This window comes from Aythya marila (assembly GCF_965140915.1).
Source record: "Aythya marila genome assembly, chromosome: 9".
Lineage (NCBI taxonomy): Eukaryota > Metazoa > Chordata > Aves > Anseriformes > Anatidae > Aythya > Aythya marila.
In genome coordinates, this window is record NC_139050.1 from 26,341,356 (window position 1) to 26,361,494 (window position 20,139).

At 43.8% G+C, this 20,139-nt stretch overlaps 1 long non-coding RNA gene across 3 annotated transcripts in view; it reads right to left on the reverse strand.

Annotated features, from left to right (window-relative positions):
• Positions 1–459: 459 nt before the first annotated feature.
• Positions 460–20,139, reverse strand: part of LOC309881522 — a 60,622-nt gene continuing 40,942 nt past the window's right edge. For 2 of the 3 annotated variants that reach the window (XR_014318142.1, XR_014318144.1), the window contains exons 3-5: positions 3,022–3,186; positions 1,686–2,749; positions 460–891 (exon numbers count right to left, since the gene is read on the reverse strand). This is a non-coding gene — a long non-coding RNA (uncharacterized lncRNA). The remainder of the gene's footprint in view (positions 892–1,685; positions 2,750–3,021; positions 3,187–20,139) is intronic. The other variant, XR_014318143.1, reaches the window with a different exon arrangement.

Consider the following 20,139-nt stretch of genomic DNA (forward strand, 5'->3'; position numbering starts at 1 on the left):
CCACATGGCAGTGCTTTGGGGCTAAGCATCAAAGGCTCATACCTTCAAAATTTGTCTGTTCTTACAAAATCGGTATAGTTTACTGTTGCCCCGAGAATGGATGAGATTTTCAAATACACATTTCAGTAGATTCTTATAATTCTCAGCCACTTCCGAGCTTTTGGGAAAACAAACAAAGAAATAAACAAACAAACAAAAACACGTCTCTAAACACAGACACACATGCACAGCAAGTAGACAAACAAACAGCAGGGCTTTTAAACCTGGAGATCTCTGATTGCTTTCTGTGAGGTTTCTCCAAAGTCTAAAGTTAAAGGTGAGTTGACACTCTAGCTTTTCCTTCCAGGCACTACAAATTTGTGTCTCTAACAAACCAATAAGCTATGTGATAATAAATAGGAAATTAAAACTGGATTTAAATGAACTGATGCGTCAAAGCCTTGGGATGGTCACATAATCCCAACTTCCATGCAGTGTTGCCAAGTGACCTCTGAAGAACAAGGAACATATCTACAGCTCTCCTCTGAAGCTTCACATGGTTTTCTGTGTACACCAGATGATCAATGCTGTCTATGTACGTAAATGGCTAAGTGTTGAACAAAGGCTCCTCATGGTCATCTGAATTTCTGGCAAGATATTGCAGCTCTTCCCAGGTTTCAAGTTTTTAAGGCATCATACTATAAGTACTGTACAAAGTAGTCACCTACCACATATCAGATCAAATGCAGAAAAACTGATTTATTCGCTACAGTTGCTCCAGATTCAAGTTGAAGATAAGGTTCATTGGTTTGCAGGGCACTTGGATGCTTGCTAGACATTTGTTGCTTTTGGAGTAGCTGTCAGAGGCAAGATGACTGGAAAAAGCTCAAGGATATCCTTCTGGGACATGCACTAAATGGGAACAAATCAAGACAAATTATATATATTTTTTTAAGTCCCTTCCAACCCAAAGCATTTTGTGATTCTATAGCAGTGTGTTGTTCCTTCCTCCTGCTGCCTGTGGCCTGGGGTTACTAAGATCTGTTGATTATTCCTACAGCTTCCACAGAAAGTAACTTTTGCAAATTGTCATTATTGCACAAGGATCTGCACCTGTGCTGGTACAACTGGGATAATGTTGCACAAATCAAGATAATGAAAGTGGCTTCTTGGCATCAAGGTTTTCCGGAGAACACAGACTGGCTCCAGTACTAGATACTTTTGAAAACATAAGGACATAAAGTTTGTCAGAGGTCCATGCAACCCAGCAATGTCTCCAATAGTTGTCATTATTGATTCCTCAGGGGGAGACAACTAAATTACTCAAGGCTGACTGTATTGCTTTAACTATATTCTTGCAAACTATTTCAAAGATTTCCAGTAGAGGCACCAGACCTCAAAAATGTTTCCAATCTTCTGGACAGTATTCACTATTCCCAACGTTTGCAGACCATAAAAGATCAGAATCAATAATTACACATACACAGCTCTCAAGAGGTTGTCTGGTTAAAAAAAAATAGATCAATAGATCAATGGATTACCTCTGACACCTTTTAAAAGGCTTAGCTACATCTACCAACTTCAATTTCTCAGCCATCAGGGTTGATTTACACAGAAAGATCCACACTTAGCTGAGCAGTGCCAGTTTCACCTTCTTCTACTACTCTTGAGCTGAAAAACTCTGATTTTGGAGATTTGTTACTCACCTGTTTGGCTGACAGCTGAAGTGGAGACAGACCCTCCTGCACACTCTGTAAGGCACAGTTCTTCTGAGAAAAGACCTTCCTCAGGTGTCTCCACAGCAAACACAGGCACCAGGAACTGGTGTCATGTTGGTGCTGTGCCCCCTCCAGCTCCTGCTGCACCACAGCTGCCTTGGGTGGCTCAGCCACACGTGCAGCCAAGCAGTTCCTGGACATGTGCAGGTAGCAGCAGTGAGCATCAGTTCAAAGACAATTTGTGTAAATCCCCATTTGAGATGTTTCAGGAACTCAACTTAATTAGGTAACTTTCATAGACACAGAATTTGCATAAAGTCCTGAATACCAACATATGGTCAATCCATCTTGCCCCACTGTTCAGCACAACGTACTCTCTTCCTTCATGCCTGCTTTGATTTCTTGATGCAAGACAAGTTCCACTCCAACTGCATTTATGTTGTACCTGTGTTTGAAATGAAACATTTCAAACTTGCACTTGCAGGTCTATTTTGAGTAATATCTATAATAATAATAATTAAAAAAAAAAAGAGCAAACCATTTCAGTATTTAAAGACTGCAAAAGTTTTATAGGTTTAGGGTCAAAACGGAGCCTAACTGGAGGAGGTCAGGTGGCAGTTCCTCCAAGGGTGGCTAAACAGGCACTCTCAGGGCAACCCACAGGCTGGGCTGTTTTGGAAGGCAGTGCAGCATCTGTATGTAGCAGGGGAACATCTCCCTCACCTCTTCCTCTTTTCCTTCTCATCCTTCTCCTCTCCTCCACCCCTTTTCCTCTCCCTTTTCTGTCCCTCTCCTCCAATGGTAGCCTTGGCTTGGCACTGTTGTGTGAGTATGCATTCCCTGTATAAGTGCAGATGTCTTCAATGAATGATAAGTCAGTTTCTTCTGCAGAGGTGGATGCCAGGAGTTCTCTTTAGTATCAGTAATGTTTCATTATGAGTTCGTCTGCTCCTGTGTGGAAGGAGCACAAAGCAACAGGCTGCCTGAAGAATGACAGCTCTTGAAGGAGAGCAGAACCAGACCCCAGAATTACTGCTGACCAGAGAACCTGCCTGAGTGGAAAGAAAGAGCATTAATTAGGATTAAAGGGAAGTAACGGGCTTAGTACAACATGACAGCTGTGCCAAATAGAATGCCACACTTTCTAGCTGCTGTCAGATCTCTGTGTTATACTTTGGGTATTGGCCAAATTATGCTGTCTGTATAATTCCTCTGTTACTGTAAGTCACTGGAGAAGGGCAGAATTGTCTATATTTAGGCCACCAGGTCCTCTGTGTTAATCTTTATTCCCTCTTCGTTTTAGTGCTCTGCTTGCTATTTTTACCTTGCATATTCTGCAGCAGGTCTGAATACTTGAAGAAGGCAGGCCAGCATTTCCCCAGAAGAATTTAATGGACATAACTCTGGTTTGTTTTCCATTTTCTTGTTTCTTCCTTTCTTCATGTGCGGATTTTCCTACAATAAAGGCTCCAAACAGAAAGCAGCAGATCTGAAATGGAAAGCCAATGATAAATCAAATGGCAGCAGAAAATAAGGTAACATTTGTAATGCAGTTTTGCCTAGAGTTTCAATGGCAGCTGCACTTATTTAAGATTATGAAGGTACGTTTGAAAAAGCAAGCAAAAGATGAGTGCATGACAGATGCAAATCCTAATAGCACTGTTGCCAGACTGAGACAAGAGAAATATTTGCTGCACACCTTCATTTTCCATCAGCCAGGTCCCTGCCTTGATCACAGTCAGTAGGACCGCGCCCAGCCAGGAAAACCACTCACTGAGTAAAAAGGGTGGTAAAACCTGGCAGTAGGTAATTAGGGCAGTCATATATTTGTCATTGTAAATCAGTGTTATTGCTAAACATCTGATCTCTACGTGATGTAAAACATTGGCTAAACAACAATATTAATTGTTATTTTCCATTACTGTAACCTTCAGGAGTTTTCGTTTGTGTTATTCATTCAATCCGAACAAAAAAACCTGGGACCAATCTTCCAGTGCATTGCACAGCTCCTGAGGTGCATTCTTTCTAGTGGGACTGAGCCGAACTTGCTGCTCCCGCTCTGAAATGACCACAGGGCCCAGGCACACCTGGGGAAGGACTGGAGGCTGCAGCAGGACAAGGGCTGCTTCACTCTGGCTCTGCACATTGCCGCTGGACCACCTCTGCTTTGGCTCTGTCCTGACCATTCCCCTGCTTCCTCCAATTTTCCTCAGAAGGAATACAGATTTAAGTGACATTCCAACTAAAGAGGGACCTGGTAACCAATAGTGATACTTTTCTCAAAGCAGAAAAGGTATAAAGAGGAGCACAGGCAAGGAGAAAAGAAGAAATATTTCTGGAAAAAAAAGCTCCAAGGCTGTTGATGATACAAAATGCAAAGCCTGGAACCCAAGGAGTGCATAAGCAAAGAGTACTCTGAAAAAATTAGAGAAAGGTTAAGCAGCATCCCTGAGCAGAAGCGGAGCCACCGTGCCGGCCAGCTAGCCCGTGTTCTCACCCATCTCAGACTGTCAGAGCTGGGGTGCAATGAGGAGCAGCAACACCAACCAGGACAGGCTGATGCATGAGGGTGGGGAGAAAAATTATTTCAGAGCTGGAGCTGATTTGTGTAGAATCTGGCTGTTAAACAAAGAACCACAGTGTTTTTAAAATTCTGCCCGTTGAACTAAGTTTCCCTCCTGCCAATCGGATTACTTCAGCTGGCCAAACAGTCACACCTCTTTTTAGAAAAGAATTTGAGAAACATGACCAACACAGTGTGACAGTGTAGCTAACCATCCCCTTCACTGTGCTCAGAGAAGAATGTAAAAGAAAATTCAGAGAATTTCTATTTTTAAGCCTAATACGATTCTGTGCTTAAAAATAAAATCATGTATTGGTAGGTATATTCTAGCAGTTTTTACACATTTGCATTAAATGTATAAAATGATTTTCTTTTCATTAAAAATTAAAAAGAAATAATTTGATTATTGCATATAGATAGGTGCTTTTGGAGAACAAGGCTTCTCTTTTACTTCTGAGAATGCTTTTCAGGGCAACATGTGAAATCAGACTCTGAAGTAAGGTACATTGTCTCCCTTTGCCAGATAAAACACTTGGATGTCACAGGACAGTATCAAAAACAAACCAACACAACATAGCTGGGAAGAGCTGGAATTATTTGGGACAAAAATATGTTGGGATACCACCTGTGTGAGAGGCTGCTGCAATGGAGCTCTTCAGCGGCTTTTCTTTGGTATCCCGGTTTCATCGGCAGAAATTGTCAGACTTCATTAGATCAAACTGAAACATCTCTCTGCCCACAGCCAGACAGATCACAGCCTTTTGCCACAAGTTATACCAATCACTGGTTCTTAGACTATAACTGTTCAATTGGCATAAAGTCTAACACAGACATACGTAGATCAGGTCGTGATTTTAATTTGAAGTTACTCTCAGTGAGCATAATTTAATATTCCTGAGACAGTTCCATATTAACTTAGGGCAAAATTCAATCGGGATTTTGAAACAGCTTTGAAATCAACTTACAAACGCATCTTCAGTTACATCAGTTCAACTTTGTACAGTTCTTTAAATAACAGTCATTTTTATGGCTAGTATACATCAGAAAAGTGGAAGATATACAGGAACCATGTTTGTGAAATTCTAACTGGATTCCAAATACCATAAAAAGTATAATTTTAGTTATTGCCAATTTCCATACATTCCTGGCAGCATTTGCAGCCTGTGAAATCCCCATCTATGTAGGTCGTTTCTCTCATTCAATGTGCTCATCTTCACTTTCTGACCATTAGCTCTCAGCCAGTTTAGAGCCTCACTGTTGGTGGTGTTTTTCTAGATAACTGCAAAGCGCACATAAATCCTGCCTTCCTACAGAATGCTGAGGAACACGCCCCAGTTGCCAAGTTGATAGGGAGGGGATGCCGGGCCCCAGCCACCACGCCACAACAAGTGCCTGCAACCACCAGTTCTGCCTCTGATCAGGGCTGGGGCTGCATTCAGAACACTGTGGCTTGGCAGGCAGGAAGAGCCAAGCACATTCACGGCGAAAAATGGTAAATTAAAAGTGGCTCAACTGGAGTGTCTTAGTATTTAGATGTTTTCCCTTCATTTTTCCTAGTATATTTATAGCTGGTACTTTATCCTGCTATGGTTAAATGTTGCCAGTATCAAGACTTTTTTCTTAAAGAGAGCAAGTCAAAACCAATGCAGAAAGCTCACCATTTTCTTAGTATTTTGTGATTTAGCAAGTCCTGAGCTCATTTGTTTCACCCTCCACGTTGTCTCCTCTCTTTGGGCAGGGCAAAACAATTGATCTATCTGAAGACTGGAGGAGGCCAATTTTCTGATCTGACCAGGAAACACGACGCAGGGATTTGAGCCTCTGGTTGGGCTGAAAGCTCTGCAGCAGCCAGGCATCACACGGACTCATCAGCTTGTCTGCCTGTGGCCAGGACACTGTGAGGTCTAGAGGCAGTGGTGCTTGGCTCTTGACCCACTTTCAGCTCTGGGACAGGACTTCTCTTGCGCCTGGGCAACTTGCAGCAGCTGGACCTGGATGAGGTTGCACAGCCCACCACAGCCACTGCAGTGTGCTTTTCCTGTTCACAACCCTTGCTCAAAGCATCAGCTGGGAGCAACAGAGACATTTTACTTCACTTTGATTCACTCATGGAAAGCTGGACCCCGAACCTCCCCACCCCAGCACAACTTCAGTTTCTTGCCTGAGGAGCAGAGGGATGCAGAGCCAAGCACTCAGTGCTTTTTGGCTGGCCCAGGGACCAGCAGACTTCATCATGCACCCAGACTGGGAGAGCACATAGCTTTGGGCACCCTGCAGCCCCAGGTGGCCGTGCTTCTTGATGCCAGCCTTTAGCACCCTCCTCCCATGCAGTGGGACCATCCTGAGCTCCCCAGAGCTCAAGGGGCTGGTGGCAGCTCACCCCAGCTCCCTGGGCAGAAGCTCCATCACTGGTTGCACTCATGAGTGACTTGCATCCCCTGACTTTGTGCCAAGGACCAGGCGCTGAGCAAGGGCATAGAGGGTATGCAGTCATCCTCCCGCTCCCACCACAGCTTGAGTGTAAAGGAAGCCCACGTATACAGTCATGACAGCAAGACCAGCAGGTCCACCACTGGGATGCAGCCAAGGAGCATCCCTGCTCAGGAAAGCACTGCAGTGGTGGTGGGGGTTACTGGAAAGTGCCTTAAGGTTGTTCTCCTGCACCATGAAACCCGCCAGCCTTTGGATGCCAGTCTGAAGATTTTTGGTACTCATGCAGGTCACAAAGTACACAGTGATCTGTGTACCTTATTTAATACAGTAATTTGAACATATCTGCTTTTTCACTTAATACAGGCAACTGTTGTTTCAGTGTCCCCTCAGGACATTATGTTCACCAAAGAAGGGCCCAGGGACAAAGAACATCTTTTGAAGGCTCTCATTACTTCTCTGCCATATTTATCATATCTGATAAGCTTATCTGTGAAATACCGAAAAGAGATGTTTATCTCTTCTGTTACAAATAACTTAGGCTAAAGTTACTTTGATACAAAGCTTTTGCAATTCCTTTCTGTAAAGAACTACTTAAGTGCTACCCTTGAGGAAAACTAGCATAATGTTTCACATCTGTCTCATTTTGTCTCTAATGAAGACTACTTTTTGTACCAGCTCTACCCTTATATTATTACTGTGGGTTTTTGATTTCAGTAAGCAGTAAGAATTTTATTTACTTTTTACTGCAGTTACAGTTTCGCATGCATTTCTCTTTGAAATCAATGAAAGACCAGGTATATTTTACATGAAAGAAATATTTATGTGTTGTTTTCATACAGTACAAAAGGCATTTCATGGATTTGGGATTTGTCTAAGTCCTGTGTATTTTATTTCTTGACAATACTCTGAAGTAGATGGGAAATTAACAACTGTGCCTTAGGAACTGTAACTCACATAGGCTGGACAGTAGGTCAAGGCAAGTAGCCACATGCTATGGGTCAGCACCACACTGACCCTATACTGAACCATACTCCCAGTGTTACAGAACATTAATTCTGACTTATCTGTGACAGTGAGCAATTTTCCAGCAATAGGGCAGACTCAGTGATCTTGGACAGGCAGGGTCTAACAAGGTGAGAGATGAGTCCTGTTGAAATCTTTCAAGCATGAATGAAAGAGGAAGTTGTTCTTCCTATTTATGAAAAGTCTGCATCCAAAGGCTCTGACCAAGCAGGCTGGCTAGGGCTACAGTGTCTGCAGTCAGCAACAAAGAGGTTCCCGCAGGGACACAGCCCTGATGTGCCACGAACCTTCTTGTGGGGCTTGTCAGGACACATCTTCAGCCTTGTGCACACTATTTCACAGAGTCAACCTGGCACATTGATCCAGTGTGTGTACCCTTATGCAGAAGGAGCTGGAGCCGCCTCCAAGCTGGAAGGACCAGGACACGTGGTCTGTGTAGACTCATGCCTCAGGGCAGCTTTGCCTCGGGGCACACAGGCTTGCATGTCTGATCCTGGCATGTCAGAGAACCACTGTCAGTGCCTGCAGCTGGGCACCTTGCACACTGCCTGCTGGCAGGAGCCAGCTTACCATGCTTGTGGTGCACTTTGACAGAGTGGTGCAGCACAAGCAGGACCAGCAGCAGTCTTCATCTACCACATTTGCCAGACCCAGTTCACTGCTTATTGTGGGCTTTACCCTATTCATTAATATGCAGGAGGAACTGCACATGACAGGCAAAAAAAGAAAACTCAATAGCATTGCCAGTAAGTATCTATACTGTCCTACAAAACATGTATTAGACCAGTCTAGGCTAAGCTTATCATGTCTTAGATCTCCATGTTGCTCATTCCAATGCAGGATCTCAGGCTAACCACAGCAGAGAGAGAAATAGCTGACACAAAGCACAGGAAGAATTTTAAGCATTCACCACTAAAATACATTATATATTAAAAATTCTGTCAGTATTTACTGCTGAAGTCAAGAGCATCACCAGATTTAGGCTCTGTTCTATATTTCATGCTGAGTTCAACGATAATATTTAATCACCAGAATTCAGTTTGAAAGTTCAGAAATTTTTAAGAGTCTCAAAAACAGTTTAAAAGGACTCCCTAAAGCACATTGCCTTTCACAACAGTCAGAAGGCACTGGGATTATTGCTGCAAACTCCTGGACTCAGAATGCAGCTGCGAAGCCCCTTGTGCAGGAGAGGTTTGTGAAAGCAAGAGTCTGTTAGGAGGCCTAGATGGAGTGGCTGATGTGCAGCCACCCCAGGCTGTTCTCACCCAGCTGGGGCTAAGCCCAGCACCAAGTGCAGGAGCCATGGCTCCGGCCTCTCCTGGCCGGGCCTCGTGGCCTGGCAGCACCTGGTACCGTGCGGCCCAGCCCGGCTGGAGGCTGCTGGCTGGCAGGAGCTGCTGTGCTCTGGGGCTCAGCACAGGCACGGCTGCAGTCTGGGGACCCTCAGCCTCCACCAGCCGTGGACAGGGACATTGTCTGAGGTCAGCACATCATGCTGACTGCCAGCGGTGGTTCTGCTCACTGGTCAGTGCTGCCAACCCCCAGAACACTGTTGCACCTCATTACTATGTAGGCACCACTCCCTGCTCCATGCAGCCCGCCAGGATGGACCCAGGGCCTTTCAGAAATTGTCCTTGTTTATTAAACAGAACAAAAGTCTGAAGCACTGGGGAGCAGGGGAAGGAAGAAGTTTGGGTTTCTTCCCTTGTCTTAGAAATATTTAAGGAATGCTAAGCCTGTCTCAATTTGCTATAGGGTCTCCTGGGGCCCTCACAGATGTTACTTTTCCCACCGTTTCCTCAGTAGTTGTACAGACTTTCAGAACCAGAATTTCTCATCTAGAATACAAAACAGAAAAATGCCATTCTTTCCTACAATAGTTAAGTCTGGTCTCATTCATTTATCACTGCAATAGTCCTCAGAATCACAAAACCCATCTCCTTATTCCCTCCTCACAAGGCTCGAGTGAGGCTAGCGGATGCCCAGGAGCAGTGGCTCAGCCCAGCAGCGGCGCTACCAGCAACCTGCATCACTCACTGTGCCCCAAGGGACCCAGTGAAGCTGACAAGGAAGAGTCAGAAAGCAAGTCTGTCTGAAGGCTGTCAGTCAGAAAGACGAGTAAGTCTGTCTCATAGATTTGCAAAGCCCCTGGAAATGCAAGTGCATGGTACCAGCTAAAAAGACCCAAGATATGAAATACTTCAAGTTATTCAAGGTGAATAATAAAATAAAGTAATACCAATAAGGAATACTTGCATTTTAAACAATCGGTACATATATCATCCACCAGGAAGGCTGCCATATCCTCCAGAACAGACTGCTTCTGAAAAGACCATAACCTGTTAGCTGCTGTCACCACTGACACCTGAGACAGCAAACAACAGCTAATCCTTACATGGTCTTTGTGCTAATGACTAAACCAAGAAACCAAGATAACTGGCATCCCTGGCAAACTTCCCATTTAATTCAATTAACTCTAAGCAGGCATGTGCTGATTGCACTGGTCAGCATAAGAACGAGCCAGAAGCCAGACCCCTGGCTTGTGACATTAACGAACAAGGAGGATTTGAGTGATGCGCTCTGGCATAGTTGCCAGCAGTCTACCCTGTTGCTCCTGAGCTGCCCAGGATCTTCAACAGGCTTCTGCTCAGAAACTTGTATTTGGGGCACTTTGCTCCCAGCAAGCGCAAGATGAAAATTGGCATAGGTTTAAGCAGATTCTGATACTTCAGTGCATGAGGCCAACAACAAACAAACCTGCCTGCACAAGGTGCTACACAAGGAACACACACTCACACACACACACTTCTCCATTTGTCTCACCATGGGCTGGGTATAAATTTTCTGTTGGGAAGATTTTGTGATGAAAAATCATCTTATACAAAATGGTGTGGAAAAAAATAGTTTTTCTGAAAACGTTCATCTTTTTGCTGAGAAAATGAAAGCAACTTATTTCATTTCATGATGTTTTTATTTATTCTGAAATACTGTTATGTGTCAGTTTGAGCAAATGACACGCTGCGTCTCCTCACTAGCACATTGCGTTAGAGCCTCAGAGCTTCCAGGAAGATTATGTTTCCTCTAATGCAATGCAGATGTCTTGATCGCCAAGCTGCTCTGTGTGCCCTGGGAGCTGCTGCCCTCTCCCTGGGGACCCTGACACTTGCAGAGATTCAGGTTCCTGAAGTGCTGGCCAAAACATGCAGTTTAACAGGGAAAACACTTCAAATAGAAATTGACTTTGAAGACGGTTCAAGAAGCAAACTGACCACTATTGATTCTGGGAATGTTGAAATGTTTCAATTAAATAAAAAGGCATTCCTGAGCCCTGTTTGGATTTTTATCTTCCCCCCCCCCCCCCCCCCCCCCCCAACAAATAAATAAAATTAAAGGTTTTCATTGCTTTTGAGATAAAAACAAAAACTATATCAATTTCTCATCAGACAGATACTCAGTTTCGTTCAGCTCTGATTTCATTTTAAGGTAATTTCTTTAAAACACAACTACTAAAAAATTTAAACAATGTCTGTTATATGGTTACAGAAGAAAGGGGGTATAATAACAAGCCTCTCCTTCCCAAGCCTCACTAAACATCTGACTCTGCTAATACCATTAACTCCTTTTTTCAAACAACTGAGAAGAGAAGGAAATCTGACACTGCACTGCTGGTGTTTGTACAGATGCAGCTCTTTAGCGTGTTTGGTTAGTAGTAGGAGAACTGGAAGAACTTGAGGCCAAGTCTGAGGAATGTGCAAATACAGAGACATTGGTGCAGACCTTTACAAGCCGTTTAATGAAGCACTTAAGGCTATTCATATGGTGAGATGGCTCAACTGGTGGGACATTATTGACTGCAACCATTTGAGTGGAGGATGCCACCTGCTACGCAAGGCCTTCTGTTACAGTAGACCTATCTACACCAAAGTAAAGAAATCAGTGCAGTGCAGTCATTCCCCATCTGCAGAGCACTCTGTAAACCAGGAGCTGCCAGTGCCTCATGATGGCACTCGGGATGATCTGACCATTCAGGGGGTGTTCCATCACCTTTCCCTGCACTATGGTCAGACTGACAGGCCTGTAGTTCCCCGGATCCTCCTTCCTGTCCTTCTTGTAGATGGGTGTCACATTCCCAGTTAACCTCCCCATTTAGCCAGGACTGCTAAAAAACCACTGAAGGTGGCTTGGCAAGCACTTCCACCAGCTCCTTCAGTGCGCTTGGGTGGATTGGATCCTGCCTGGCCCCACAGACTTATGAATATTCAGAAGATGTAAGAAGTTTCTTACAGTTTCCCATGGGATTATATGGGTTTCATCTCAATTCCTGCTACCAGTTGATACAATTTTCAGGTCTGTGTGATAGAAAAAAAATGCTCTCTGAATATTTTCCTTTTACTTTTGAACATTTTTCTACATTAAGTTTCAACAAGCTGCAACATATTTGCCTGCTCACATTATTTATTTAGTTAAGGTTTTGAAATAGAAAGAGATTTGTATAGATGTTTCCTCAGTGGCGCTTTTGAAGTGTTATGTCTGGGATAACTGCTAAAATCCCTAGCACTATATACACTGCCAACATAAATAAAAAGTATATTTAAGGATGGGGGATTATCCATTCCATGACAGGGCTGTGCTGCATACTATAGTCTGCTGTCAGTTCTTAGCAGCAATTTTGTTTGAAGTTCAGACCAGCACAAATAATGCTGATGGTCTTTTCTCTAAGAAAACAAAGCTTTCTGACCTTCAAATGGAGCTGTAAGGAGTCGTGTGTGAACACTATATTGGATGTATCTCAGAAACATCAAGAACTAGCTTCAAAATGTTTTCTTTGGGGAAAACCTCTTATGGCATTCCTGTCATCTTCTGGCCTGTGTGAGTATCCTCCAAGAGGGCTGAGCTTGTTACAGGAAGCTGAAACTGCTGCTAACAGTTATCGTGATGTTGTATTCCTTCCTACATGCAAATTCACCAGAGAAAATAAAGCTCATGTGCTCTATGTCAGCAGAACTTCAGTGCAATCAATCTTTGAATGTTAGAAAACCTATACTCTGGGTCCAGCTCATTAACATTGGATATTATGCTTATATAAACCTTTAATTTTGTGGAAGTTTTTCCAATGGATGGGGGTGCCTGGCAGCAATGCTGTGCACTCGTCTCCCATGCGCTCCCATCTGCATGTTCATTGTCTTCCAGAAAAAAAACACTCCCAACTCTGCTCTGAAAACCAGCCATCTCCAGGTGTCTTCTGCCCCAACAGGCACTGCATGTAAGCTAGCTGATATCCATGAGGGATAACACAGACGACACTAAAGAGACACTCAGAAGTACCTACAGGCAGGTGTGTCCTGAAAGCAGCAGGGACTTGATCGTGAGATGTAACTATGTGTTGTCATTTGATCATACATGCAGGTAAATTTGGAAGTAATGATAAGTTTTTGCTGCTGCTGCTCCTAGCAAAATAGGGGGATGCTAACGTTAACAACCAAGGAAGATAAAACATCTCCTGCTAACCACTACATCAGGGTATCACAGTGAGAAACAAACCCAGCCTGGATGAGTGTATGTCTGGTAAAAAAAACAGAAAGTCTTTTAACACATGCATCCAAATCTACCAAAAGAAATGGAAGACTTTCAATTAACTTTTTTAGGGTATGTCATATTTTAGGCAGAGAAAAATACTCACTATTTAATTGTATATATTGTGAGAGTTGTTCTCCAAGATCCATAATGAAACCTGTAATTCCTAATATATTTCCATTACAGCTGCAAAGTCATAACAATGAAGAAGTAAACAATTGCTCTGCTTCTATCATAGAGAAAATGCGTTAAAGACCTGCTGTGAAGTCTATGGCAGCATGCAGACTCTTGCAGGCTTTTAATGCAAGTACTGGGTGTACACTCTTCTGCCTGTGGTGCGTTCATCCGTAATTTGTGTGAAAATGTTACAGTTATATTTTTATTAAACTGCTCTGCATAGCACCAGGAGTTTCTGATCCATAAATAAGTCTCCTTGGAAAAGCCGCAGGATGTTCTGCCTCAGTTCACACCTGAATCCTCCGATCACTGATGGTGTTATGCTTCCAAACCAATGCCTCCTCTGGTCCTTCCTCAGTATCTGAGTTGCTCTTGGTCTAGCCAGCAATTTTATTTTTTATTTGCATCTCCTGCTCCAGATATTGCCCTTATGTCTTCACAAGAATCTCCCAGTTCTGCTGTGATCCACACAGACAGAAGGACCACTTCACTGTGGCTGCGATGCAGAGCAGCCTGCACAGCCAGGGCAGTCAGGCTGGGTCCCCCAAGTGCCGGTCCCACTCCTGGTACTACAAATGTCTGCATAATTCATACGATCACCACACAGTTCACAGCAGATAGCCAGTTCCCTCTTCTCCCCCATCTTCCTACACTTGGTGCAGGCATGAAGTGTTCCCAGGCTCCTGCAGTTGCACCCTGAGGTACACTAAGTGCATATGTTGCTGGTCCCTTTCACATGAATTTCAAAAGAGCCAGGAAATTCACTCCTTAGAGAGACACACTTCTTTGTGCCCAGCCCATCCCACAGAATGAATAAACTTAGTCAAGATAGCCAGGAAAATATGTCATTGCTTAAGGTGACCTGATATTCAGATTTACCTGAAATATCAGTACAGGCTGGGGGATGGCCTGCTGGAGAGGAGCTCTGAGGAGAAGGACCTAGGGGTCCTGGTGGACGACAGGTTGGCCATGAGCCAGCACCGTGCCCTGGTGGCCAAGAAGGCCAATGGGATCCTGGAGTGCATTAAAAGGAGCGTGGCCAGCAGCTCAAGGGAGGTGATCCTCCCCCTCCACTCTGCCCTGGTCAGGCCTCACCTGGAGTACTGTGTCCAGTTCTGGGCTCCCCGGTACAAGAAAGACAGGGATCTCCTGGAAAGAGTCCAGCGGAGGGCCACAAAGATGATATGGGGCCTGGAGCATCTTCCCTGTGAGGAAAGGCTGAGAGACCTGGGTCTGTTCAGCCTGGAGAAGAGAAGACTGAGAGGGGATCTCGTCAGTGTATATAAATATCTGAGGGGTAGGGGACAGAAGGATGTAGCCAACCTCTTCTCAGTGGTGTGTGGGGATAGGACAAGGGGCAATGGCTGCAAGTTAGAGCACAGGCAGTTCCACACCAACATATGAAATAACTTCTTCACGGTGAGGGTGACGGAGCATTGGAACAGGCTGCCCAGGGAGGTTGTGGAGTCTCCTTCTCTGGAGATATTCAAGGCCTGTCTGGACGCCTACCTGGGCAGCCTGCTCTGAGGAACCTGCTTTAGCAGGGGGGTTGGACCCAATGATCTTTCGAGGTCTCCAGCAGTTCTGTGATAACAAGTACAATTTTTGGGGGGTGAAGTAATAGATCCAACCCCTTTTGTTATTGCTGCTGAAAAGGCAACCCAATAATGTGAGAGAAATGGGTGACTGGCTGTAATTCCTAGTGCTCAGCAGCCCCTTTACAGGCTGTGCATGTCTATCAATCCTCTGAGTCCTCTTCAACTCATTCTATCAGCAAGGAGAGCATTTTCAAGTGAACCAAGGCTATACTTAAAGCTGGTTGCAAAATACAGACCACTCTGATCAGGATTTATTTTAAATGCCAAATGTTTTTTGATTGGAGTTCCCAATTGGTGGGTGAGCTCCTGTTTTAAGGTAACAGCACTTTGGTCAGAGTCACAATTGCTTGAAAAGTCATCAAAATGACACTTCATTAAGTGTCATCTGCCTGATCACATAGATGAAGTTATCTGGCATATCTCTCCAGGAAACCAAGGTATAACTAGCGTGAAGAACTGTGTCTTGTACAAAAGCTTAGACTTGCAGCTAGAAATGCCTTTTCCCAAATAACAGCAATTGCAGCTCACATCACAATATTCTCAACAACTGAAGATTCACGTTTCAAAAATGAACCAAGACTGAGTGCTATAATGCAAAGCTCAACAGTTGTATTCAAGGCTGTGACAGCCTCACTGGTCTCATCTCCCTTCCTGGCTCTTCGTGTATATGAATTATCCTCCCACATAGCTCCTTTTGTATCAACAATATACACAATGTCTTTCCAAAGGCAAAGTGGAAATCCCTGCAAGTATTTCTGGTGCTGCTTCCAGCCAGAAATAACAGTAATCTGATCCATGAGCAAATTCCATTTCTGTTACTGAATTCCTTTGTACAAATATCTTAGCTTTGAAAAGGTTTGGCAACTGCTAGACACAGGCTAATTTTACTTATAAGGTGTGAATCAAGGATGATTTGCAAGTTTCTGCATCACAGAAAGGATGTGTCTGTGGCCCCTCTTACCATTTCTGATTGTCAACAGAAAACATTTCAGTTCAGCTGTCTTAGAGGTAACTTTAAACATACTAAAAGCCCTGCAGATCCCACCTCTAGCCACCCTCATGGTCTCCAAAACCAAATAGCACGGCCAAATCCAGAGCCTTTTCTTGAGACCTGGCAAGCTTCCAGCCTTCTTCAAAACACGTCATTAACAGGCCACATTATCCTGGGCAAAATTTAGTCTGCAGTTTACAGTTTAAAGAGTTGAGCAAATTATCAATTCAGGAAAATCCAGCAGACAGTTTGTGAGAGAAACAGGTGACTGAGGAAAGGGCAAGCTCCACTCCACACTGCACAATGCCTAAACCCCATGAAAGCACAAGCACCAAGCTGCCAGCACTGCAGCAGCAGCAAATTCCTGGAGGCTGCATTCTGCCCAGCAGCCAACCTTGCTGCAGTGTGATCAGAGGCCCACAGCCAGCTAGCAGCCTCTGTGCTTCTTCACTGCCAACAGCTCCCATCCAAGCCAAGGCTCCTCTAAGTACAGCAGCAGCTCTGCCACACTGCTGCAGCCTCACAGCACTGTTTCCTCCAGTTCCAAAGTTCTCACAGCTTCTGAGCGGTTGCTCAAAGCCAGGTTTAGCCAGCAGCTCAGCTGTAGGGGTCACTGGCAAAACCAGAAACAATGGGAATTTATTTTTATCTAAGCCAATTAGGCTGGCTGGCATGACTGTAATCCTGGGGAGCCAGGTGCTGCCACCCAACATGGCCTGACAGCACCAAGCAAGGGTGCCACGGCTGCTGTGAGCACACACTTCTAGAATTTTCTCTCTTCATTCTCTCCTTACAACAGGCATCATCTCCTCTGGCCCTGACGGGACCAAGCCAAGGGCTGGCAGGCCTTGATGTGTCCTTCCAGTACCACCACTCATCTGCTCTCCAGTCTCCAGCAGATCATTTCACTGCCATGGTCCAGTTCACGGGTGAACACTGCTGCGTTTTCTCCTTTCTTACAGCAGATCCTGAGGGTTTGCAGATGGCAAACATAGCACAAAAATTGAACTGTATTGTTAACAGGAGTGAAAGGTCCTCCAACTCCTAGCTATCTGGGGGATCTGGCCATTGAATATAGATTCTCCCTTAACAACAGAATCAGGCTTGCTTACACTTGCTTAATTATTTTTGTACACCACGGCTCTGCAACCTGACTGTTCATACTCTGCACAGCTTCAAGGTAGATCACAGCCATTTGTCAAACCAAACTGTTTGACAGTCTGCGGATACATATATTTGCCACCTGCAATCTATTCCTTGGTTTCTGGCGCATATTTTCAGTGCTTGCTTTCAAAAGATGTTTCATATTTCCAAGGGCTTCTTCATAACCTCCACCATCAAAACCTCACACAGTTTAATTGTTGACAGCTGTGTTGAGAAGTATTTTACATTTCTTCTGTTTTTCCTGTTGTTGCATGCACATGGTTTGCAACATTAAGGACTGTTTGGCTGTGTAACATGCACCAGGGTGTGGAAAGCACATGATTACTTCAGAGAAGGTATAACTGCAGGTTTCAATTGTTTCTTATGGTTTTAGAGATATCTGCAGCTATGTACGTTCAAACAATGACAAGTAGAATACATTTAAGTAAATGGATGTGAAACTCTGAAACTACCAAATAAATATTGACAGAGAAGTACATGGCTAATTAGCATAACAACTGTACGTAATGTGCTCAGGCAGCTGTGCCCTTACACAAAGGAAAACCCAATGCTAGCAATTCATTCAGAGTCAGGAAAATTTGCGAAGTTGCATGTTCCTTGCCAGACTCTGAGGACCAGCAGGGTCCATCCTTGACACAGGCAGGCACCTGCTGCAGCACCCAGCAGGCCAGCCTGTTGTTATGGGTAGGCCAAGCAGGGAGGCAGGACCTCTGCTTGCACCTACCTGTAACACACGGAGAGAAAAGGATCAAAAGCCATTGATACAACTCAGAAACAGAAGAGCTTGGCACAGGCAGTCTGCATGACTCTGAACTAAAACCCAACCGTGCAGAGACCTGTGCTGTCCCTGATGCATCCCATGTACCGCAAAGTCTTGCTCCAAAGCAGTCAGACATGTAGATGCAGCAAAAAGCTCCATATATATAGCAAAGGCTAGCAAATAATAAAATGTCAAGTGCCTTTGTTAGTCTTGGTACATTTGACACCCTATACCCAAATATTTTTTATATATTTATATATATATAAACTATACAGTGACACTCCTTTGGAGTCTGCACTTCAGTTTCATGGTAAAGAAGCACTCAGTCTGAAAAAACAAAATCACTACTGAATACTTTTTTTTTTTTTTTTTTTAAGGCAGAAAAGAGTGATGCAGAAGATGTGGTGTCAGAGTGTATCCAGGATGTGTGTGGTTGTAATACTATGAAAGATGGAAAATGCTGGGGTCTAGACTGTTCTCTCTTCTTCCAGGATGAACTCAAATCTGAAACATCTGTTCACAATACACGAGATGAGCTCTCTCAGTCAAGTAACATAAGCACAAGTTCTTCCTGATATCAGTGCAGAACAATTATCCGTTAAGCCTTTCATGGAATTCTAAGAATCTAGACACTTCTGCTGTTCCCTGCAAGCACAGAATAACAGTGTTTTTACCACCTGATAATCACTTGCAGACAAAAACTAACACTTTCTATTTGTAAAATATATGGCCACAGTGTTATGAAGCCTGATTTATTTTTTTTTCTAGAACTGAATTATATAACGTCCTTCAGAAACTACCCAGACTGGCCAGTACTATCTATATATAATACATATCTCAGGCCAGCACAACTGGCACTTGAACAGTGGGGTCTTGGTTCAGCCTATTGCAAAGATAAAGGTCAGTGGAAAATACTAAGTTTTAGATATGCATTACCACTATTAAAAGCATAATCCATAGGACAGAGATTGGAATGTTAGTTCAAAGTATTGCAGAGAATTTGCTTGCAGAATTCACACCCACACATTCACATACCTCGTTGCATCTCCAGGCTTGGTAAAGAGGGATCCCATTCCGCGTAGGGCTAAATTTTGATTTAAATACCTGTGTATATTTACACATGAAGTACCTCTCTACTATCTAAAATCCAGTTAGCTCAGAAATAACACCATAGCAAATGAAGCAAAAAGCCATAGAACTGTGCACTATCTAGATTTTTTTCCCCTGCTTCTGCAGCTCTGGAGCAAATGTTGCCTGCAGCCCTCCTAAAATTTTCCAGAGTCAAAAGGCTTTGGACTATGGACTTCTGCTAGGGACAGGGGCAAGAAATCAGGGTCAGTTTCTGTTTCTTCTCCTGGTTCTATATGGCAGGGGACTGGATTTGAAGTGGAAGGTTCTAAAGACCATAGGAAGAGGAGGAAAAGGGAAGAGGGGGAAAAGGGACATGGTATTCAATAGCTGTCCAGTAGGCAAAAAAAAAGTGCCATTCTAGTTATTTTTGCCTTCTCTTAGTACAACAGTAGATGGAGCTCTCCTTTCACCAGCTTCAGGAGTCCATTAATGCCTGCAGCACTGCAAATTCTAGCAATGTAATTCTGTCAGCACCTGCATGAGACATATCTGTGATGGTTACAAAGGAGGGATCTCTGGCTCTATGGCTGCCCGCATGACTTCATTCAGCGGCACAAGATTCCCTGAAATTTCTAGATGACAAAAATGTTTGATCAACCATAGTATTGCCTTTCCTTTCAGTTAGGCACTGTGTAAGAATTTTCCTTCCTTTTGTATGTAGTTACCAGGCTTACACAGAATTCAGTACAGCTTGGGAAACAAGATGAAAGCATGTTTTATTTCTCTTGCAAAATAAGGAATGAGAAATTCTCGTGCTGTATTTAGAGCATATATAAAAATTGCATCAAAACTGGAGACTACGTTAGTTCCTGTAAAACCATCTGTATAATGTCAAGGGATCTGGGGCATATTTTTCAAACTGTTTGCAGATCTAATGCCTAAAAATCTGCATGTAATAGCAGGATAGAGGAAGTGGAATGAGGAGGAACACTGGCATTTACTTGCATCTTCGCAAGCTGGGAAAAATTACAGAAATATACGTTTAATTTTTCTCTTGACCCCAGTCTTCACATGCTACTGCAAGTGAC